Source organism: Sus scrofa, chromosome 8, assembly GCF_000003025.6.
Source record: "Sus scrofa isolate TJ Tabasco breed Duroc chromosome 8, Sscrofa11.1, whole genome shotgun sequence".
NCBI lineage: Eukaryota > Metazoa > Chordata > Mammalia > Artiodactyla > Suidae > Sus > Sus scrofa.
The window spans coordinates 32,983,956-33,004,823 of NC_010450.4; the positions used below are offsets into that span (position 1 = coordinate 32,983,956).

Genomic DNA, 20,868 nt, shown 5'->3' on the forward strand with positions numbered 1-20,868 from the left:
GTGGTGCAGGCAGCTGTAGCTCTGATTAGACCCCTAGCCTGGAAACCTCCACATGACTCTGGTGCGGCCCTAAAAAGACAAAAAACAGAAACAAAACAAAACAGAAGAATACCAAGTGTCTTGGAGTTCCCGTTGTGGCTCAGTGGTCACCACCCTAGCCTGGGAACTTCCATATGCCACACCTTTGGCCCTAAAAAGCCAAAAAAAAAAAAAAAATATATATATATATATATATATATATATATATATATAAAATGTATTTAACCAGCCTGTTACAACCCAATTCCAGAGGCTACACAATGGCATTTGTTTTACAGGGCTGCCATAACAGAGTATGAAAATCTAGGTGGCTTATGGAGTTCCTGTGGCATGATGGACTGGCAGTATCTCTGCAGCTAGGTTGTGGGTTCAATTCCCGGCTCAGGACAGTGGGCTAAAGGATCTGGTGTTGCCACCAGATATGTGGCTCACATCTGATCCTGACCCGGAAACTCCATATGTCGCAGGATGGCCAAAAAAGAAAAAAAGAAGTCAAAACAAAACAAACTAGGTGGCTTAAAACAATGCGTATGTACTGTATCAGAGTTCTGGAAGCCAGCAGTCTGAAACCAAGGCAGGGCCATGCTCCCTCTGAAGCCTGTAGGTGAATCCTTTGCCTCTTCCTAGCTTCCGGTGGTCTGTCAGATCATTGGTGTTCCTTGGCTTCTGTCTCATTCTTCTGTCTTCACGTGGCCTGTGTTTCTGTCTTCACATGGCCATCTTCTTGTTGTTTAAACCACCCAGTCTGTAGTACTTTGTTTTATTTTATTTTTATTTATTTATTTATTTGTCTTTTTAGGGCTGCACCTGCGGCATATGGAGGTTCCCAGGTTCCCAGGTTAGGGGTTGAATCGGAGCTGTATCGGCTAGCCTACACCACAGATACAATACCAGATTCAACACAAGATTCGAGCCGCATCTGGAACCTACACTGCAGCTCACGGCAACACCAGATCCTTAACCTGCTGAGCGAGGCCAAGGATCAAGGCTGCGTCCTCATGGATACTAGTCAGATTCGTTTCCGCTGAGCCATGACAGGAACACCAGTCTATAGTACTTATAATGGCAGCCCTGTTTTTTTTTCCCCTTTTTCAGCCACACCCCAGCATATGGAAGTTCCTGGACAGGGGATCAAACCAGCATCGCCACAGAGACAAGCCAGATCATTAACCCCCTGTGCCACAGCAGGAACTCCCCATGGCCACCTTAAAAGTCACCAGTCATATTGGATTAGCATGACCTTTAATATGAACTAAAGTATGACCTCACTTAACTAATTACACCAGCACCAACCCTATTTCCAAATACGGTCACATTCTGAGATACTAGGGGTTAGAACTTCAACCTATCTTTTGGGGGGTGGGGAGGGGACAGAATTTAACCTATAAGAACTATTTTGTTATTAAAAATTAACAAGTGGAGTTCCCTGGTGGCTCAGTGGGTTAAAACTCAGCATTGTCACTGCTGTGGCGTGGGTTCGATCCCTGGCCTGGGAATTTCTGCATGCCAAGGGCACGGTCAAAAAAAAAATCAACAAGTATTTGTATAGAGCAGTTAATGCCAATTATATTATTAAAAGTATTCCTTAGAAGAAAATGTTGGTCTAGCAGTTTGAGAGAAAGGCTTGAATGGGGTTCAGCAACACCCCAAGAAGAGGCAGTATCACATTAGTCAAGATACAGCAGGCAGAGCTGAGATGTAGGCAGTAAATGGGTTATATTTTTCCTGTCTGTTCAGGATCGTGTCATTAACTACAAATACTTGGAAAAAAGAAAAATCTGGTACATGTGGGTCTCCTGATTGACATGGACTGCATTTTGCCCCCTCTCCATCAAAACCCACAAGTTGAATCTCAAACCACCACCATCCCCAGAGTGCTGTGTGGTAGAATTTGGAGATGCACCTTTGGGAGGCATTAGATTTAAATGAGGTCCTGAGACATCTTGATCTCTTAGCTATCTGACCCCGTAGTAAAGTTCCACATCTAAGAATCAAACCGCTAATCTCTAAGCAATAACGCGTTCCTCAGTAACGTGGGTTTTTTTTGTTTTGTTTTGTTTTGTTTTGTTTTTTGTCTTTTTAGGGCCACATCCGCGGCATATGGAGGTTCCCAGGCTAGGAGTTGAATCAGAGCTGTAGCTGCTGGCCTGCAATGAGGGATCCGAGCCTTGTCTGAGACCACAGCTCATGGCAACACCGGTTCCTTAACCCACTGAGCAAGGCCAGGGATCGAACCTGCTTCCTCATGGATGCTAGTCAGATTTGTTTCCATTGAGCCATGACAGGAACTCCAGTAACGTGGTTCTTTTTGGTAATGCCAGAAATACACTCAATGTTTCAGCTAATACATACCAGAATATTTGTACTATTACCAAAAAGAACCATATTACTGAGGAAAGGCATCATTGCCTTCAAAGGGCAAAAAAAATCTTATCACCTGAAACCATCATAATTCAAACAATACTCTGAAACAGATCCAGTTCATGTGTAAATAGCTTAGAGCTTCCTCACAGCTTATTATTTAGACTTCCATATATGGTACAGGGTAAGAACACACCCATCTCACTTTTTTAGAAAAGGGGGAATTGGGAGAATAATTAAGTTAGAGCTATATCACTAACACTTGACAAAAGATGACTGCCATCAGAGTTGGAGCTTGGGAGGGATGGACTAAGGGTTTGGGATTGACATATGCACACTGAGGTCTATGAAATGACTGGCCAACAAGGACCTGCTGTATAGCACAAGGAACTCTACTCCATAGTCTGTGATAATCTATGTGGGAAGAGAATCTGAAAAAGAAAGGGTGTGTGCATGTACACAACTGAATCACTTTGTTGCACACCAGAAATGATCACAACCTTGTACATCAACTATACCTCCAAACAACTTTAAAAAATGGAAAACAAAGTTGATGATTTCACAAACATTTCTGGGTTATTCACAGTCAGCACACATCTCAGGGGGGTTCCCTTTTCATTGGTGTTAATTGATCTAAGGCTTATTACTGGATGGTAAAAGTCTAAGAATTGACAACTGAACCTAACAGGAGCATGGCGTCGTTTCTCATAAACAGTTTGAAATACTGATAAGTAGGAAATTTGTCTTGCTCTTTTCCAATACATTTAACAAGGGTTTTCTTGCAGTAGTGTAGAGGCATGCTATTAATGTCCCTTGATGTCTCTATGTATCAGCTGGTATCTATGTACATATATGACGTATGTGTGAATTCATATATTTATACACATATACATGTATACATCTGTGTGTATACATATACACACAGATTTATGACTATGGGCCCCTCTTTGAAGAGCCCGAGTTGTGCACACAAGCTCCTGAACTCTTTGGACTATAATATAATTAATAAAGTCCCAAATAACTGGTGGGTGAAGAAAAAGTGCCTTTGATGCTGCAGCTATGATTTAAGAATGCAGACTCACAGACACAGAGAAGAGAGTTGGGGTTGCCAAGGGGGAGGGGGTGGGTAAGGGAAGGACTTGGAATCTGGGGTTAGCAGAGCCAAAGTACAACATATACACTTGATCTCAGCCAAAAGGCTGAGAAGCGATCAAAGTACAACATACAGAAGGGATAAACAGCAAGATCCTACTGTACAGCACAGGGAATCTTGTTCAATATCCTACAATGAACCATAATAGAAAAGAAAAAAAAAAAACAATGTGTCCCCCTCATGGAGTCAGGGACACTGTTGGTTGGCAGGACTTTCTTTTATTTTTTTAATATTTTGTTTTATGCTCCATCTGCAACATATGGAGGTTCCCCGGCTAGGGGTTGATTCAGAGCTGTAGCCGCTGGCCTATGCAACAGCCACAGCCACGCCAGATCCAAGCCGAATCTGCAACCTACACCACAGCTCACGGCAATGCCAGATCCATAATCCATTGAGAGTGGCCAGGGAGGGATTGAACCTGCATCCTCAAGGGTCCTGGTCAGATCTGCTTCTGCTGCGCCATGACAGGAACTCCCTGCAGGGCTTTCTTAATGGTGAGTTGAAGATCGCTGTCAGATCGCATCAGGAGACTGAAGGCTTGACTCGCCGCGCTGCTCTTGGCCATAGTTTTCCCATTTGTAAAAGGAGAGGGATTGTGCCCAAAGATATTCAAAGACTCCTTCATTGTTGGTTTGTTTTTTGGTGACACCTGTGGCAGGTAGAAGTTCCTGGGCCAGGGACCAGGAACAACAATACCAAATCCTAACCACTAGGCAGCCGGAAAATTCCTCCTGAGACTCTTTCATCCCTAACATCCTGTGAACTTTCAAAATGATTCATTATTGATACTTTTCATGAAAGCAAGTAGTTGAATCCTAACTGCATTCTCTTCTCTCTCTTTTTTTTTTTTTAATATTTTTTAGGGCTGCACCTATGACATATGGAGATTCCCAGGTTAGGGGTCGATAGGAGTTGTAGCTGCCGGCCTACACCACAACCACAGCAGTGAAGGATCCTAGCCGTGTCTGCAACCCACACCACAGCTCATGGCAACACCGGATCCTTAACCCACTGAGCGAGGCCAGGGATCAAACCTGCATCCTCATGGATGCTAGCGAGATTTGTTTCTGTGGGGCTATGATGGGAACTCCTGCATTCTCTTTTCTGTGTTAGTGTGTTTCATTCATCTGAGTTTTTTTAATTAGATAAGAAATACATTGAAAAATATTGGACTCCCTTTTTTCCTGACATGGGGTGGCGGCTGCAGATGTTGGAGTCTTTTGTATCCCTTTTGGGGACCTACATAAATTCTTTCGTATTGTTGTGCTGCTTCTGAAGACATTAGGCACCTAAAATAGTAGTAAAGCCTGGCTAATGACCAAAACCAGAGAAACTTCCTTTGAATCTGCAAAATAAGACACACAGAATTTTAATATTTAAGATTTTTAGAGAACTATATCTAGTCACTTGTAATGCAACACGATGGAGGATAATATGAGAAAAAGAATGTGTATATGTGTGTATGACTGGGTCACTTTGCTGTACAGCAGAAGTTGACAGAACATTGTCAATCAACTACAATTTAAAAATTTTTTAGGAGTTCCCGTCATGGCGCGGTGGTTAATGAATCCGACTAGGAACCATGAGGTTGCGGGTTCAATCCCTGGCCTTGTTCAGTGGGTTAAGGATCCGGCGTTGCCGTGAGCTGTGGTGTATGTGGCAGATGCGGCTTGGATCCCGCGTTGCTGTGGCTCTGGCGTAGGCTGGTGGCTACAGCTCTGATTCAACCCCTAGCCTGGGAACCTCCATATGCTGCAGGAGCAGCCCAAGAAATGGCAAAAAGACAAAATAAATAGATAAATAAAAATAAAAATAAATACAAAAATAAATGCAAAAAAAAGGTTTTAAACTGAATATAATGGCTATACATGGTTTTCTTATTATCAGGATGTATCTACATTGAAGTTTGCGGTTCCTGAGAGAAATTTAAAGTCATCTCTGCATTCTGTATGAATGTCTCCCAGATTGTTACCATTTGGTTAAGAATTCCTGGAGTTCTCTTGTGGTGCAGTGGGTTAAAGATGTAGTGTTGTCACTGCAGTGGCTTGGGCCGCTGCTGTGGTACAGGTTTAATCCCTGGCCTGGGAATTTCTACATGCCTGAGGTGTGGCCAAAAAAATAAGTAAATAAATTCCTCTTCCAATTCCCAACTCCTCTACCTTCTCCCTCTGACACATACCACAGGCTTCTGGGAAGTTAATATTCGTACAATTCACAAAGATTTATGGATTGCACACTGGGTGTCCTGCTCTGTGGTAGATGTCAGGGATAAAAGCATATTTAAAATAGGGTCCTATCAACAAGAATTAACTACAGAGCACTCCTCTGGGTTAAGTGAATACGTTGATCTGCTGTGTGGCTTCATTTTACACCGAACACTTAAAAATTAAAGAACCACTAGTTTTGAGTTTTTAAAAATTCTTCTTTTCACAGTTAATGATGATCCCTTCCCCTGGATGATACTAATTCATGACACTAAAATAATTCCATCTCCTGCTGAATAGCATTGAGAACTATGTCTAGATACTCATGTTGCAACAGAAGAAAGGGTGGGGGAAAAATGTAATTGTAATGTATACATGTAAGGATAACCTGACCCCCTTGCTGTACAGTGGGAAAATAAAAAAAATAAATAAATAATTCCATCCATGTCTACAAGGACACTCTTATTTACTACCTGAGGAGAGAAGGTAGGAGTTCCCTTGAGGTACAGCAGGTTAGGAATTGTCACTGCAGCACCTGGGGTTGCTGCTGTGGTGTGAGTTCAATCTCTGACCCAGGAAATTCCACATGCTGCACTCAGGGCACTCCCCTGCCCACCCCACTCCCCACCGCAAAAAAAAGAGAGAGAGAAGGTAAATGTTTACTTCCTTTCATCCAAAATAATACCAAACTATTAGCATATACATTAAAGAGAGGGGTGTCAAGACACACTGTTTATAACTGCAATTAAAATAAATTGCTCTGATACAGGTGGCCAAAAGGCACATGAAAAGATGTTAAACATCGCTAATTACTAGAGAAATGACAATCAAAATCACAATGAGGTATCACCTCACACCAGTCAGAATGGCCATCATCAAAAAGTCTACAAACAATAAATGCTGGAGAGGGTGTGCAGAAAAGGGAACCCTCTTACACCGTTGATGTGAATGTAAGTTGTTACTATAGAAAACAGTATGGAGCTTCCTTAGAAAGTTAAAAATAGGAGTTCCCTGGTGGCCTGGCAGGTTAAGGACCTGGTGTTGTCATTGCTGTGGCTCTGGTCACTGTTGTGGCACAGGTTTGATCACTAGCCCAGGAATCAAATGCCTTGGCATGGCAAAAAACAAACAAACAAACAAATAAACTAAAAATACAGTGACCATGTGATCCAGCAATTCCACACCTGGGCGTATATCTAGAAAAGACAAAAACTCCAGTACAAAAAGATACATGTACCTCTATGTTCATAGCAGCACTATTCACAATAGCCAATAGTCGAAACATCAACAGAAGAATGGATAAAAAGCTGTGGTGTATATATATAATGGAATATTACTCAGCTATAAAAAAGAATGAAATAATGCTATTTGTAGCAATATGGGTGGACATGGAGATTATCACACTGAGTCAGAGGGAGAAAAACAAATATAAGATATCACACGTGGAATCTTAAAAAATGATAAAATGAACTTATTTACAGAACAGAAATAGCCTTTCTGCCTGCGAACGCCACCCAGTAAGCCTCATTATGGCCTCTTCCCCACTGCCGTCACATCCAAGTCCGAGTCTCCCAAAGAGCCAGAATAGCTGCAGAAGCGCTTCATTAGATGTGTGAGTTTTCAAACAACTGATAAGAGTCTGAAGAGCCATTGTGAGCAATGGGGAAGGCTCACAGGCAGTGTAGCGACGAGGAACCCAAACACCAAGTGCTCCAGCAGCTCTGGGTTTGTCACGTATGACCCTGTGGAGGAGAGGGTGCAGCCATGAATGCAAGGCCAGGCAAAGTGGACATCAGTGTTGTGAAACCAGAAAATCATCTCGAGAAGATTCTCAAAGAACCGGTGCCCACTTTGCTGTGAAAAAGAAGCTGTCGGTGGCATTAAAGAAGACACTGAAGGGAGTTCCCTTCATGATTAATGATTAATGAATCCAACTAGGAACCTTGAGGTTGTGGGTTTGATCTTTGGCCTTGCTCAGTGGGTTAAGGATCTGGTGTTGCTGTGAGCTGTGGTGTAGGTTGCAGACGGGGCTCAGATCTGGCGTTGCTGTGGCTCTGGCATAGACCAGCGGCTACAGCTCCAATTGGACCCCTAGCCTGGGAATCTCCATATGCCACAGGAGTGGCCCAAGAAATGACAAAAAGACAAAAAATAAAAAATAAAAAAAAATAAAAATGCGGAAGCCATGGAAGGACATCACCTGAGAGATGACTTCCAACAGTGTGGGAAAAGTGAAGTGATTGAAATCATGACTGACCCAGGCAGTGAGAAAAAGAGAGGCTTTGCTTTTGTAACCTCTGATGACCATGACTCTGCAGGCAAGACTGTCCTTCAGAAATATCACATGCAAATGGCCACAACGGTGATGTAAGGAAGGCCCCATCCAAGCCAAGAGATGGCTAGTGCTTCACCTGGCCAAAAAGGTCAAAGTGGTTCTGGAAAAGTCAAAGTGGTGGTCGTGGAGGTGATTTTGATCAAAATGACATCTTTGGTCATGGAGGAAAATTCAGGGGTCAAAGTGGCTTTGGTGGCAGTCATGGTGATGGATAAGGGGGCAGCAGGGATGGTGATAATGGATTTGGTACATGATGGAAGCAGTTCTGGAGGTGACAGAAGCACCACGAGTTTGGCACTTACGACTATCAATCTTCAGGAGTTCCTGTCATGGAGCAGTGGAAACGAATCCAACTAGGAACCATGAGGTTGGGGGTTTGATCCCTGGCCTCGCTCAGTTAAGGATCCAGCATTGCCGTGAGCTGGGTATAGGTTGCAGACATGGCTGGGATCTGGCATTGCTGTGGCTGTGGTGTAAGCCGGCAGCTATAGCTCCGATTCGACTCCTGGCCTGGGAAACTCCACCTTTTTTAGGTGTGGCCCTGAAAAGAAAAAAATGAAAAAAAAAAAAACAATTATCAATCTTCAAATTTGGACCCATGGAAGGAGGAAACTTTGGAGGCAATAAGGCCCCTGTGGTGGTGGAGGCCAATACTTTGCCAAACCACAAAACCAAGGTGGAAATGGTGGTGCCAGCAGCAGCAGTAGCTATGGCAGTGGCAGAAGGTTTTAATTATTACTGCCAGGAAACAAAGCTCGGCAGGAGAGGGGAGCCAGACAAGCAACAGGGAAGCTACGGGTTACAAAAGATTTGTGAACTCAGCCAAGCACAGTGGTGGCAGGGCCTAGCTGTGCAAAGAATATGTTTTATCCAATGCTTATGTGTAAAAAGCTCAAGGACTGTATTTGTGACTAATTGTATAACAGGTTATTTTAGTTTCCGTTCCATGGAAAGTGTAAAGCATTCCAACAAAGAGTTTTAAGGTTAAAAAAAAAAATTTGTCTTTACAGGGCATATAAGGTGCCCTGCAGCATATGGAGGTTTCCAGGCTAGGGGCCAAATCGGAGCTGTAGCCACCGACCTACTCCAGAGCCACAGCAACATGGGATCTGAGCCGAGTCTGCAACCTACACCACAGCTCACGGCAACGCCGGATCCTTAACCCACTGAGCGAGGCCAGGGATCGAACCCATGTCCTCAAGGATGTTAGTTGGGTTTATTAACCACTGGGCCACGACGGGAACTCTCTAATTTTTTTTTTTTTTTACACCCATGCAATTGATTGCTAAATGTGATAGTCTGATCATGATGCTGAATAAATGTGTCTTAAAAAACCCTAAAAACTGGAGTTCCGGTCGTGGTTCAGCAGAAATGAATCTGACTAAAATTCATGAGGTCACAGGTTCATTCCTGGCCTCACTCAGTGGGTTAAGGACCCGGTGAGCTGCCGTGAGCTGTGCTGTAGGTCACAGATGCGCCTTGAATCCCACATTGCTGTGGCTGTGGCGTAGGCCGATGCGGCTTGGATCCCGCATTGCTGTGGCTGTGGGGTAGGCCGGCAGCTACAGCTCTGATTTGACCCCTAGCCTGGGAACTTCTATATACCTCAGGTATAGCCCTGAAAAGACAAAAAAAAAAAAAAAAAAAAAAAGCCCAGAAAACAAAACCCCAAACCAGAAGTAGCCTCATAGACATAGAAAACAAATTTAGGGTTACCAAAGGGGAAAGGGGAGGTGGGGGAATAAATTAGGAATTTGGGGTTAATAGGTACACACTACTATACATAAAATAATATAAAAGACAAGGACCAATAGAATAGCACAGGGAATTATATTAAATATCTTGTAAGAGCCTATAATGGAAAAAATCTGAAAAGGAATATATATGTGTACATGTACACGTGCATAACTGAACCCTTTGCTGTACACCCGAAACACTGCAAATCAACAATACTTCCAAAAAATTTCTTTTAAATAATGTAGTCTGTCAAGAGGCCGTTCCTGCCCACCCTAGTTCTTTTTTTTTTTTCTGATTTATTTTTATTTTTATTTTTTTATTTTTTTGTCTTTTTGCCATTTCTAGGGCTGGTCCCACAGCATATGGAGGTTCCCAGGCTAGGGGTCTAACCGGAACTGTAACCACCAGCCCACGCCAGAGCCACAGCAATGCCAGATCCGAGCCGTGTCTTTGACCTACACCAGCTCATGGCAACGCTGGATCCTTAACCCACTGAGCAAGGGCAGGGATCGAACCTGCAACCTCATGGTTCCCAGTCAGATTCATTAACCACTGTGCCACGACGGGAACACCCCACCCTAGTTCTGTAGATGATATTTAAAGGTAGATTTGGCAGGAATATTAATAAAGAAATCCATGTCAAGTTTATACATTTTTCTGCCAGCTGGTTCCTGTCCACCAAATCAAAGGCTGATGAAAGATCAATGAAAGTCAGGCAAAAGTTTTTTAATTTGCTTTGATATATTTCTTCATGAGGTGAAAGAGGATATAGCTAAGTACTAAATAGTAAAATAGTATACCTAAAATCTGCTTGCTTTTTATGAAAGGTATTGAACCTGCTTTTTCTTTTTTTGTCTTTTTGCCATTTTCTTGGGCTGCTCCCGCAGCATATGGAGGTTCCCAGGTTAGGGGTCTAATCAGAGCTGTAGCCGTCGGCCTACACCAGAGCCACAGCAACTCGGGATCCGAGCTGCGTCTTTGACCTACACCACAGCTCATGGCAACGCCGGATCGTTAACCCACGGAGCAAGGCCAGGGATCGAACCCGAAACTTCCTGGTTCCTAGACATATTCGTTAACCACTGAGCCACAACGGGAACTCCTGAACCTGCATTTTACAAAGGATGTTGACATCTAGCTCCATGAGTCTAATAATAATTGGTCTGTTTCTCTGAGAACACACAAAGACATTGCCCAGACAGGCACTGTCTCATATGGTAGTCACTAGTTACATGTGGTTTCTGAGCACTTGAAATGTGACTAGACCAAACTAATGTGTGCTCTAACATACATCAGATTTTTATGAAAAAGAAAATGTGAGCTAGCTCATTAATATTTTGTTATACTGATGACATGATAAAAACAGTAACATTTGGGTATACAGTGGTTAAATAAAATATATTAAAATTAACTTCATGTGTCACTTTTTACTTTAATAGACTATTTTAAATTATATATGTGGCTTGCATTATATCTCTTTTGGACAGTCCTGATTTATAACCTACTTTGAAGTCCTTCAGGAGTTCTCTGGTGGCTCAGCAGGTTAAAGACTTGGCATTGTCATTACCATGGCTCAGGTTTGATCCCTGGCCCCATAACGTCCACATGCTGTAGACACAGCCAACAAACAACAACAACAACGTAATAAAAAACAAAAGAAGTGCCTCAATAAAAACAACATGATTATATATGTGTGTGCATATGTAACCACGGTAAAGGTGGCTGAAAACTAGGGATAGGATGGCATTAGTTTTAATGATACCCACAAATGGATATTTGAAAGCCAACATGCACATTTCAAACAGCTTTCTCTCTAATCAACCCCTCAGGTCTTATGAAGTAGACTGTATTATTGTGCCAAATAGGTAAAGCCATGAGCCCGCCCCTATTGGAGAACTGTATTTCCCACCTCATTGGCTGCAGACTTGGTCATGTAACTTACCTTGACCAATGAAATGTGAGTGGCAGTGACATATACCACTCTGAGCAGGTGCTCTATTTTATTTATTTTATTATATTTCATTTGCTTTTTAAGGCCACACCTGTGACATATGTAAGTTCCCCCAGGCTAGGGGTCAAATTGGAGCTGCAGCTGCCAGCCTACACCACAGCCACAGCAACGCAGGATCAGAGCCACATCGATGACCTACACCGCAGCTCACAGCAACACCAGATCCTCAACCGACTGAGGGAGGCCAGGGAGAGAACCCGCAACCTCATGGTTCCTAGTCAGATTCATTTCCACAGCGCCACGATGGGAACTCCTGAGCAGGTGCTTTAAAAGCCTTCCCATAGTCTACCAATTCTCTTTTCTCTATGCCACAAGATGACATGCTCCTGCAGCCTGGGTACCAGAACAATGACAACCCAGAGCAGAGCCATAGCTGACCCTTGAGGGACATGTAACCTGAATGAGAAGAAAATCTTCCCCCAGAAGGTGGCTGAAGATTAGGGCTAGTATGGAGTCTGATTTTCCTCCCACCCAGAACCTTGTTTAATCTTCTCCAGTTTGGCAGGTGAGGGCCAGAAGTTTTTGTGACTCTTCAGGAGAGACTCTGTGAAACTGTAGGTAGAAATTCTATGAGGCTGCCTTTATCTGATTTGCTCACTGCTCATGTTCTCTGCACCAGACAGTACCTGACACATAGCAGGTATTCTACAAATACATGTTGTACAAATGAATGAAGAGCAGATTTTTGAAGAGCCTCAAGCATATACACATTGGGGACATTGTTTAAGAAAAACCCCACATTGGCAATACAAAGTTAGGTTACACAAATGAAAATTTATTTAGCATGTGAAAAAAAATTAAAAATATCCTGAGATTTTAGGACTAACAAGTAGTACAAGTATCATAAAAACCTGGGCAAGTAGGAGTTCCTGTCGTGGCTCAGTGGTTAACAAATCTGACTAAGAACCATGAGGTTTCAGTTTTGATCCCTGGCCTTGCTTAGCGGGTTAAGGATCCGGTGTTGCCGTGAGCTGTGGTGTAGGTTGCAGACGAGGCTCGGATCCCGTGTTTCTGTGGCCCTGGTGTACGCTTGGCAGCTACAGCTCCAATTAGACCCCTAGTCTGGGAACCTCCATATGCCATGGGTACGGCCCTGGAAAAGGCAAAAAGACGGGGGAAAAAAAAAAACAAACCTAGGCAAGTAATGTAGCATGTTTATTAATTAATTGCCTCATTTTCTAATAATTTTTTCCATACATGTCTTAGCTTTAAAATCTCTGACCTCCTCTTCACAAGACAGCAGTTTTGTTTATTAGTATGTTTTTAGGGCTGCACCTGCGGCAAAGGGCAGTTCCTGGGCCAGGAGTCACATCAGATCTCCAGCTACAGCCTACACTACAGCCACAGCCTACACTGCAACACTAGATCCGAGCTGCATCTGCAACCTACGCCACAGCTTGCAGCGACAGCTGAGCAAGGCCAGGGATCAAACCGGCATCCCCACAGAGACAATGTTGGGTCCTTAACCCACTAAGCTACAAGAGGAACTCCAAGACAGCAGTTCTGCAATCTTATTTTCTATAGAGAGATCAGAAAGATCATTTGGTCTTTCCTTTAGCATGATTGATTAAAAAATAGTTTAGGAAATTTCCTTTCAGATTCACATGATATTATTGGTAATTAAATTTTTAGAATTATGGTCAAATCAGAGAAAATTCCCATTGAGTTTCTTTCACATATAAACTATAAGAATATATGAGGGCCTGTCAAATAAGTGTTTTTTATGTGGTGACTACATAATCCTTGAATTGATGAGACTCATGATAGTGGGATATTATGAGATTTTTCTTTTCTTTTCGGGCCACATGTGCAGCATATGGTAGTTCCCAGGGTAGGGGTCGGTCAAATCAAAGCTGCAGCTGCTGGCCTACACCACAGTCACAACAACACGGGATCCAAGCCATGTCTGTGACCTACACCACAGCTCACAGCAACGCTGGATCCTTAACACTGAGCAAGGCCAGGGATCAAACCCGAGTCCTCATGGATACTAGTGGGGTTCATTACCACTGAGCCACAGGGGGAATTCTGACATTATGAATTTTTGTGTTAATCTTACTGACGGCAGTACTACACGTCCAAACGGCAAGAAGTTTAAATTTATTTTTCCAAAGTCTTCATATGATTTACTCCTGTTCATTAATTAGCTTGTCAAGTTATCCATGGTGGCACATTTCTAATTGCATTAGCTGCATTATCAAGTGTGTTGCTGACAGGAGAGAAATTCCGTTTTGACTAAGTCTTGATGAAAACCAATCATTCACTTACAGTTTTAAATGACCAGTAGAATTTTCCATAGGACAGCTTCTACTTCCACATATTTTAGTTTTTTTTACTGCAAGATGCCATAAGTCACATTCAAACCACCTCTACTCTTACACATTCATATCGCGACCCTAGTAAGTCCACACAGTGGTAGGAATATTTTTGGAAGCCATTCCTAAGCCTGAATGTTTTTGTTTTGTTTTGTTTTGTTTTTTGGCTTTTTGTCTTTTAGGGCCGCATGGGCAGCATATGGAGGTTCCCAGGCTACAGGTCCAATCAGAGCTGTAACTGCTGGCCTACACCAGAGCCACAGCAATGAGGAATCTGAACCACATCTGCGAACCACATCACAGCTCACGGCAATGCCAGATCCTTAACCCACTGAGCGAGGCCAGGGACCAAACCCTCATCCTCATGAATGCTAGTCGGGTTCGTTAACCACTGAGCCACAATGGGAACTCCAGCTGAATGTCTTATTATACCGAAATGACTATACATCAAAGTGACTAGAGACCACCTAACCACACCCCAGTAAACCCAAAGTAACTGTATTTGCAAATCAACTTCCCCTAGATCCTAAAATTCCTATAGCCTCTAGGGCCCTTTGACATAAGGTGGAGATGTAACACCAAAAGCATAGGTAGCAAAAGAAAAAATAGATAAACTGGACTTCATTATAGATTAAAACATTTGTGCATCAAAGGACACTATCAACAGAGTGAAAAGGAAATCCACTGAATGAAAATACTTGCAAATCATATACCTAATAAGAGATTACTACGCAGAATATATTTTTAAAAACTCTTCACAACTGAAAAACAAAAAGTCAAACAACTCATTGCAAAAATGGGCAAAAGGAGAGTTCCCTCACAGCTCAGCAGGTTAAAGATCCAGTGTTGTTATTGCTGTGGCTCAGGTTCAATCCCTAGCCACCTGTTTGTGGGTGCAGCTTAATTAATTAATGTTTGTAAATGGGCAAAGGCAATAGACACATGAATAGATGCTTATCTTCACTAATTATAAAGAAATGCAAATTAAAACTGCAATTAGGTGCCATCTCTCAGTGGTCAGAATGATCATCATTAAAGTCTACAAACAAAAAATGCTGGAGAGGGTGTGGAGTAAAGAGAACCCTCCTACCCTGTTGGTGGGAATTTAAATTGGTACAGCCATGATGGATAACGGTATGGAGATTTCTTTAAAAAAGTAAAAAGAGGTGCCATATGATCCAGTAATCCCACTCCTGGATAAGAAAAAAACTTATAATCTGAAAAGATACCTGCATCCTCAATGTTCACAGCAGCACTATGTACAACAGCCAAGATGCAGAAACAACCTAAATGTCCATCAACATCCATCAATGTGGATAAAGATGTGGTATGTACAATGGAGTACTACTCAGCCACTAAAAAAGAATAGAATAATGCCATTTGCAGCAATATGGATGGACCTAGAGATTATCATACTAAGCGAAGTCAGAAAGAGAAAGACAAATACCATATGATATCACTTAGATGTGGAATCTAAAATATGACACAAATGAACTTATCTACGGAAGAGAAGGAGACTCACACGCATACAGAACAGACTTATGATTGCCATGGGGGAGGGGAGGACTGGGTGTTTGGAATTAACAGATGCAAACTAACACATATAAAATGAATAAACAACAAGGTCCTCCCTACTCTATAAGCGCAGGGGACTATATTCAATAGCCTGTGATAAACCATAATGGAAAAGAGTATGAAAAAGAATATGTATGGGAGTTCCCTTCGTGGTGCAGTGGTTAACGAATCCAACTAGGAACCATGAGGTTGCGGGTTCGATCCCTGGCCTTGCTCAGTGGGTTAAGGATCCGGCGTTGCCGTGAGCTGTGGTGTAGGTTGCAGACGCAGCTTGGATCCCGAGTTGCTGTGGCTCTGGCGTAGGCTGGTGGCTACAGCTCCGATTTGACCCCTGGCCTGGGAACCTCCATGTGTTGTGGGAGTGGCCCAAGAAATGGCAAAAAGACAACAACAACAAAAAAGAATATGTATATATGTGTTTAACTGAATCACTTTGCTGTACAGCAGACATGAACACTACACTGTAAATCAACTATACATCCATGCATTTTTTTTTTTTTTTGTATTTTTGCTATTTTCTTGGGCTGCTCCTGCAGCATATGGAGATTCCCAGGCTAGGGGTCGAATCGGAGCTGTAGCCGTCGGTCTACACCACAGCCACAGCAACGTGGGATCCGAGCCACGTCTGCAACCTATACCACAGCTCAAGGCAACGCCGGATCCTTAACCCACTGAGCAAGGGCAGGGATCGAACCCACAACCTCATGGTTCCTAGTCGGATTCGTTAACCACTGAGCCACGACGGAAACTCCCATACATACTTTTAACGAGCAAGGATTTTATATTAATTTGCCAGAGCTTCCATAACAAATACCACAGACAGGGTGGCTTAAACAACAGAAATTTATTTTCTCACAGTTCTGGAGGCTGGAAGTCCAGGATCAAGTGCCAGCAGCTTTGGTTTGTCTTAAGACCTCTCTCTCCAGGTTGCAGATGGCACCTTCTCACAGGGTCTTTTCTCAGTGCACACACATTCCTGGTATCTACCTGGTGTCTTCAAATCTCTGTTAAGTATACCAGTCAAACTGGCTTAGGGCCCACCCTAGTGGCTTCATTGTTCTTAATTACTTTTTTTTTTTTTTTTTTGCTTTTTAGTGCCTCACCCGCAGTATATGGAAGTTCCCAGGCTAGGGGCTGAATCAGAGCTACAGCTGCCGGCCTATATCACAGCCACAGCAATGCAGGATCCTCAACCCACTGAGGAAGGCCAGGGATCGAACCCGAGTCCTCATGGATACTAGTGAGATTCGTTACTGCTGAACCATGATGGGAACTCCCTACTTAAGTACCTTTTTAAAGACTCTCTCTACAAGCAGTCATATTTTGAGGAACTGAGGATTAGGGTTTTGATATAAGATTTTTTTTGGTGGGGAGGACACAGTTTAAGTGATGACAGATTTGAATGTTTTTCCAAAGACATATAAATGGCCAATAAGTGCATGAAAAGACACTTGGCATCATTAATCATTAGAGAAATGTAAATCAAAGTCAGAATAAGAGACCATTCCACATCCATTAGGATGGTCATGATCAAAAATAACAGAAAAGGAGTTCCTGTCTTGGCTCAGCGGTTAACAAATCTGACTAGGAACCATGAGGTTGCAGGTTCGATCCCTGGCCTTGCTCAGTAGGTTAAGGATCCGGTGTTGCTGTGAGCTGTGGTGTAGGTCGCAGACACGGCTTGGATCCCACGTTGCTGTGGCTCTGGCGTAGGCCGGTGGCTGCAGCTCCAGTTAGACCCCTAGTCTGGGAACTTCCATATGCCACGGTAAGCAGCCCTAGAAAAGGCAAAAAGACAAAAATAAAAATAAAAAATAAAAAATAAAAACAGAAAAAAACATGTGCTGACAAGCCTAGGGAGCAACTGGTACCCATGTGCACTGGTGGGCATGTAAAGTGGTGCAGCCATTGTGGAAAACAGTATGAAGGTTCCTCAAAAAATTAACCATAGAATTACCACCCAATCCAACAATTTCATTTCTGGGTACATATTTGAAAGAAATAAAAGCAGGAACTCAAACAGATATATGTACACAGTGGCATCTCAGCATAGCCGAAGGACTGAAAGAGCCCACCTGTCCATCCATGGGCGAATAGATAAAATGTGGTATTTACATACAAGGCAATATACAGTCTTAAAAAGGAATGAAATTCTGACACACACTATAGGGATGAACCTTGAAGCATTATGCTACATGAAATAAACTGGATATAAAAGGACAAACCATGTATGATTATTTTTACATGTTACACAGAATAGTCAAATTTATAGACACAGGAAAAAGAATGAGGCGTTCCCATTGTGGCTCAGCGGTAACAAACCTGACTAGTGTCCATGAGGATGTGGGTTTGATCCCTGGCCTTGATCAGTAGGCTAGGGATCTGGTGTTGCCGTGAGCTATGGTGTAGGTCACAGAACAGCTTGGATCCCTTGTTGCTGTGGCTGTGGGGTAGGCCAGCAGCTGAAGCTCTGATTTGACCCCTAGCCTGGGAACTTTCCAAGGAAAGAAAGAAGAATGATGGTTGCCAGTGGCTGAGGAGGAGGAATAGAAAGTTTTTTGTTTGTTTAATGATTACTGAGTTGCGGTTTGGGAAGGTGAAGAATTTCTGGAGAGGAGTGGTAATGTTTAAACAACAAGATGAATGGGCTTGATGCCACTGAAATGTACACTTAAAAATGGTAAATTTTATGCATGTGTTATTTTACTACAGTAAAAATTTTTTTTGATTAGAGAGGATGCTGGAGACAGGGCCTTGGACCTGATTCACATCGCACACCTCCAGGCAGAGTACACTTGAGCAATCCTTAAAAACAAGGATTTATCCAGTTCATGAAAACTTGCCAGATGAGCATCTGCTGCCTTGTTAACCCAGGACATTCTCCTAGAGAGCTAACTGAATTGTTCACAGATAGTTTTATTTCTTCTTTCCTTTTTCTTCCTTTCAAAAAAGTATTTACTGAGGACCTCTACTGTGTATGGCACTATTTGGGAGAAATTATGGAGAAAAAATTAGCAGTGTACATGGTAAATACAGACTCTAGATTTAAATGCCAGTTTTGCCCACCTGCCTTTATCTAATGGGCACATTAGAAAGGTACCTCAGTTTCCACATCTGTAAAATGGGCACAAGAATACTACCCATATCATAGGGTTTGTGATGAATATCTTGTTTGTCCCTCCAGATCCACTCTCTACCATTCTCTGCTGTTCTTGGCCCTGAAAATCTGATTACATATGAGCTGCATCAGTGGCCTCCTCCCTTGCTCTCTAGCTTCAGTCTGGATCTGGCCAATGCAGATCCCTGGTAGGAGATCAGAGGGAGGTAGGAAGAGACAGGTTTTTTGTTTGTTTGTTGTCTTTTTTTGTCTTTTCTTGGGCTGCACCCTCGGCACATGGAGGTTCCCAGGCTAGGGGTCTAATTGGAGCTGTAGCCACCAGCCTACACCACAGCCACAACAACTCGAGATCTGAGCCATGTCTGTGACCTACACCACAGCTCACAGCAATGGCTGATCCTTAACCCACTGAGGGAGGCCAGGGATCCAACCTGCGTCCTCATGGAGGCTAGTTGGGTTCGTTAACCACTGAGCCACAAAGGGAACTCCCCAAGTGGTGTCACTTTCTGCTGGAGATGCAAGGAATGCTTCCTACTGGGATCTGTATTGGCATTGAGTGATCTGTGCCTGAAAGCTCCCCCTTCAGGGCTCCTGAACTGACTCTATCTTAGTGAGGTTTCCCTTTATTAATTTTCACAGTAATAAGGAAGTGTCAAGTTTATTGTCTCATATTTTTTTCTTTTCTTTTCTTTTTTTGGCTATACCTGTGGCATGTGGAAGTTCCTGGGCCAGGGATTGAACCAGCCATAGCAGCGACCCAAGCCACAGCAGGGACAATGCCTGATCCTTAACCCACTGAGCCACCAGGGAACTCTGATTGTCTTATGTTTTCTTTGCTTCTTCTACACTACTAGAAATTTTGATCTATTGGGATGCTCTTCCAATAGGGTAAAGTTTATAGCAAGTAACTCTGTGACAGTGAGTGTAGGTGCTTGAGATGAAAGAAAATAGATCTAGGCGAATGTTACTCATCAGAACAGAGAACATCTCCAACATCCCTGTGAAGAGTAACTGGATACTTGACATTTTCAAGCAGACACACAGACTTTTCATTTAGTCTTGCAAAAAACAGTATCTGCAGGTCAATGACTAGAGGTAGGGTGATTCACCAATTTTCAGCTTGCTTTCTAAGATGTAGATTGTACAATTTCTGGGATCCAGCATATAATGTTAAACAATTCCCTTGAATTGACTATGATGCAAACATGTTTCAAATGTCAGGGGAAGTAACTAGATCTTTGACTTTCAACCAGCAGGCAATGAAAGCAGGCATTCAACCAGCCGGGTCCATCACCTGCCCATGTTGAAATTTATAAGAAGATGAAAGAGAGTGATGGATATTCTCATTTTCTGAAGCCCTAGAGCACATCTCTAGTGTGTGTGTGTGTGTGTGTGTGTGTGTGTGTGTGTGTGTATACATATATATATATATATATATATAGTTTCTATCTCTACTAGCTAAGTGTCTGATATACCTTCAAAATAAGGTAAAAAGATGACATATATTATAGATCTATAATATTTATAAAGTAAGATATTACATTATGTATAAAATAAACATACGCCATTTGGAGTGGATAAGCAATGAGATCCTGCTGCAGAGCACAAGGAACTATATCTAGTCACTCGTGATGGAACATGATGGAGGATAATGCGAGAGGAAAAAAATAATATATATATACATAAAACTGGGTCACTTTGCTGTACAGTAGAAGTTGACAGAACACTGTAAATCAACTATAATGGAAAAAATAAAAATCATATAAAAAATAAACATATACCAAAGATCTTATATAGCTCATTAAATAACAAGAGAACTGGGAAAAATTTTGCTAAAATTGGTTCAAAGGATAAGTCAAAGAACTGCAAATTTATAGACAGTAACAAAATGTTGAAGTGAATTTACAAATGGAAGTGAAGCTGGATTTTTCTACAGAAGTGGGTGGGTGGAGAAGTCAATTCCACATCCAGAATTTTTTACATGTCTATGGATGTGAAAGGCGTAAAGGTGCTCCCACCC

General features: G+C 42.5%; 1 pseudogene; it reads left to right on the forward strand.

The window, feature by feature from the left end:
• Positions 4,743–9,061, forward strand: LOC106504635 (annotated as a pseudogene).